The 4,204-nt window shown below is 37.3% G+C and overlaps 1 pseudogene; it reads right to left on the reverse strand.

Moving 5' to 3' along the window:
* Positions 1 to 548: 548 nt before the first annotated feature.
* On the reverse strand, positions 549 to 3,674 carry LOC129571203 (uncharacterized; annotated as a pseudogene).
* Between the last annotated feature and the right edge of the window lie 530 nt (positions 3,675 to 4,204).

Genomic DNA, 4,204 nt, shown 5'->3' on the forward strand with positions numbered 1-4,204 from the left:
TGTTTTAGAACATTGCATGAAGTATCTGTCTCCTATCTCTTCAGGAACACAAAAATGGTTCGCATTCCGCCTATAAACTGGCGGTTTGGGCCAATCCCATTTTTATCCTCGAAATCATGTAATACATTTGCATAAAAAAACACGTTTTCTCGTCATTTCACACATTTTCGTTCGATTTCTTTGCACAAATCAGTGGTTAAATTACATGTATATAGTACTTATGAGCTTGGCAACAACCCTACCTAACCACGATAATTGTATAACTGCGCAACGATCAATGGAAAATAAAATGAAATGCACTTTTCTCATATACTCGCATATTGTCTATTTATCTTTGAAATGGAATGACAGGAAAAAAAGGCGGCAAGAAACGAATTTCTCACCGCATAAAAACCCTCATTCGAAACAAAAACAGTTGAAAGAAATGGATAGTAAATAACAAGCAATGAGGACACGTGCAAATATTGAATTGAATTTTATTTCACCGCCAAAAAAAACTGGCTGAATATGATTTTTACAATAAAAATACATCAGTTGTTTGTATTTACATTTTCTCTTTGGATTGACAAGAATTTTGCAATATTCGACTTAAATGAGTCTCTAGTTCCAGCAGTATTTACAAGTGTTATAATTGTCTATGCAACGAATCATACGAGCAATCGGTTGTTGACGTAAATAATCGGTATCAAATAGAGGTTCACTAAGTGTTCTGTTATTTCTTAATTTACGACGTTGTTCAAGCCTCACAAATTTCGAACTAATAAATTCGTCATTGATATTACATTTATATACATCATAAGCAATAATTGCATCAGCAATTTCTCTTCTCAAGTCTTATGGTTGTATTTTAAGTTGCTTACACCTATCAAAGTATGGAGTTAGTCTAAATGAAGTAGCATTTCTCCTATTTTCTAGCAAATAAATAACAAATTGTTTCTGTATCGATTCGATATGTTCAATATAAATATCCTGATATGGGCTCCATATAACTAAAGCAAATTCTAAAATAGGCCTAACATGAGCCAAATACAATATTTTTTGTGTGTCATATGTAAAGTTTCCGTTTGAAAAATGCTTGATACAGCAAATCATGCGTCTCGCTTGCATGGTTTTCTGTTCGATGTGATGGCCGAAGTGCAGCTGCTTATCGATCAGAACGCCGAGATCGCGAATCTCTTCCTTCCTCTCAATTAAGTAATCTCCCATAGTGTAGTTAACGACGATAGATGATTTTTTCCGACATAACGTAAACATTGCACATTTTTGATTGTTGAAGAACAATCGATTTTTATTTTTAAATTGGGCCAAGCACACTTCCAGCAGGCACACCAGAAGGCGACGAGTATGATCTGGATTTGGATTTGCCAATCATAACAAAATTGAATCGATCGATGACAAAGTCACATAGCCATTTGGCAGTTTTACGTCCAATTTTGAAGTGAGCAATTTTTTCGATGAGTTTACGATGCCAGACTCGGTCGAACGCAGTTTTGAAATCTCCGTAAAAAAACATCAAGCTGCGATTTCTTGCGAAATGACTCGTGTGCCAATATCGACAGGTTCAGTAGATTTGTAGTGACAGAACACTTAGTTCTGAATCCATGTTGTGAATTAGATAATTGTGGGTCGATGATAGCGCTTAGCTGGTGTTTAATTGCTATTTCAAAGATTTTCAATATGACTGAACTGATTGCTATGACACGATAGTTTGTAACATCATCTTTGTCGCCTATTTTGAAGACAGGCACAACTCCTGACAGTTTAAGCAAGTACGGTATAGTACCGGCATCAAATGTTTTCTGGAACAAAAGCCAAATCGGCCATACAATGGCGTCAACACATTGTTTTATGACGAACGGTGATATATCATCAGGTCCAGCTCCACTATGCCATTTCAACGAGTTAATGGCTAGTTCGATGCTTTCCAATGACACGTTGATTTCATTTGCATCATCACTCTCACGAAAAATGTCGTCGAAATTCCACGATTGATCATCAGCTACGTAAATTGACTCGAAGTAATTTGCGAACAACTGGACAATGTCGTCTGGTGAATCAGCGGTGACATTATTGTGGTGCATCTGATTTGGATAGGTTGCTTGTTTATTGCCAATTTTCGCAAACTTCCAAAACTCTGCTGGATTCGATTTGATGTTGTTTTGAATGCCCATGATGTACTCATTGTGTAGCCTATCGTTCAACACGTTGAATCCGTGACACGCTTTGATGTATTCATCCGTTTGGACTCCAGATGGCTTTCGTTTAAATCGCTTATCACGTTGATTTTTCTTGTGTTGAAGCTCACGACTCCACCATTTCGGCTTGTTCGGGTAATTGGTGACTGATAACTTTGGTACATTGTTCTCAGTGAGTGTTGAAATAGTTCGATGAAAGAAATCAAACGCAGAATGAACATCGCGTATGAAACTCATGTTGAAAATTAATGCTCTCGATTTGTTGACAAAGTCGTTGATAATTTCCACGTGAGTATTTGAAAACCAATTTAGGTTCTAAGCGAAGCGTTGAACTTATTTTCGAATATTCGAATTCGATTTCATATGGCTTATGAAATACGTCTTGTTGGTTCGCATCGACAAGTGTGTGGAAAGTAGACGCTTGATGATTGAGTTGATGTGAGCCAGGTCTCAGTGAGGCAAATGACTTTGTAGAGCGATAGCTCTACCTTCATACAGAAGTTGCGTTCATTTTCAACAGAACGAATGTTGTTATAATAAATCAACAATTTGAAGAGGTCGATGAATTGACAGTTTGGTGAATTTTTCCTGAGAATGTTGTTGATTGATGAAATCGTCGATGGCATTTTCATTTAAATCCGTTTGATCGAGGTCGATCATGTGCAGCAGCATTTGGTTTTCAAGTTCGCTGATTGTGTCATTGATGATGATATGATGATCAGGAACTGATGTATTTGTGACAGGTAACGTTTTGTTGTTGCTCTTGCTCCAAGACGATGAACTGAAGAAGTTGGTGATGAGTGAATGTGCACAATTTCTGCGGATCGAATTTCTCAAATTATTTGGTGTAGTTTCAAGTCGTCTCGCTTGCAGAGAGCATATACTGTATTTTTGTGTGTTACCTGCAAGTGATTTCCTGTTGCTGTTGATTTTTAAATGGAACTGCTGCTCGGTTGAACTGCTGCTCCCGTTTTTTGGACCGGATAATTCATCATCATCAATTGTGATCGTCTCATCCGTGCCATTCAAGCCGCTCAAATCTGCATCTTTTTTGGCAAGCAAATGCATTGAAAAATGCTTCTCATCGACATTTGGCATTCGCTGTTTGATGTATGAAGTAATATGTTCGATGGTAACACTGGTCTCCAAGCGAGAAACGTAAATCGACTTATCCAAACGAGTGCGAGGAGGTTTTGCAGGTGTTTTCTCACCAATTATCACGGCCGAACCAAACCCCTGTTGATTTGAAATGCGCGTTTTTTTTATGGCAATCTTTGTTTTAGCATCCATTGCACGCATTTCCTCTCTTGCCGTTGACTGTCCTAAGTCAGGTTGTGTTTGTTTTTGTGCTGGTGCTGAAGCAACGAACATATCACTTTTTTCGACACAAATGGTGGAATGCATAGCATCAACATTGACCTTCAACTGTGATAATGTTGATGAATTACCGTCAATTTTTGTTGATAATTCACTTAACATTGCAGACAATTTTGTATTTGAAATGTACGAAGGAAGCACTGTTTCTTGACAATTCGATGCATTTACAGTCTCAGTATATTTTGATGATTTGTGTTTTCGTAGCGGCGAGTGTACGTCTCCATCCATGCATTCATCACACACAAAAACAATGTGTTTCGACACAAAAATCTTCGATTTTGATGAAATGATGTCAAAGCAGGGAAGATGGAAATTCTGCTGACATGTGTAGCATTGAACAGTCTTGGGTTCAGTTACGTGCTCAGTTGGGCAATCTTCGCGACTACACTTTCCCATGTTGTTGAGGTTATGTTCGATGTAAATTAACACAATGTATAGCGTGACTGACAGCGACGAACAAATGGTCTATATTTTCAGTCCAAATTCAATTTTTCTGAATAAACTTCAATATTCTCAATGAGAAAAGCACTTAAATTTTCATGTAATTGCAAAATGAATTTAAATATTGTTTATAAATTTCAAAAGTTTAATAACAAAAGAATTGTATTCCAGAGCGGTGAAAAAACAATGTT

The sequence above is a fragment of the Sitodiplosis mosellana genome, unplaced genomic scaffold (assembly GCF_009176505.1).
Source record: "Sitodiplosis mosellana isolate CC-2019 unplaced genomic scaffold, AAFC_SMos_1.0 Smas_scaffold_1610, whole genome shotgun sequence".
Classification (NCBI taxonomy): domain Eukaryota; kingdom Metazoa; phylum Arthropoda; class Insecta; order Diptera; family Cecidomyiidae; genus Sitodiplosis; species Sitodiplosis mosellana.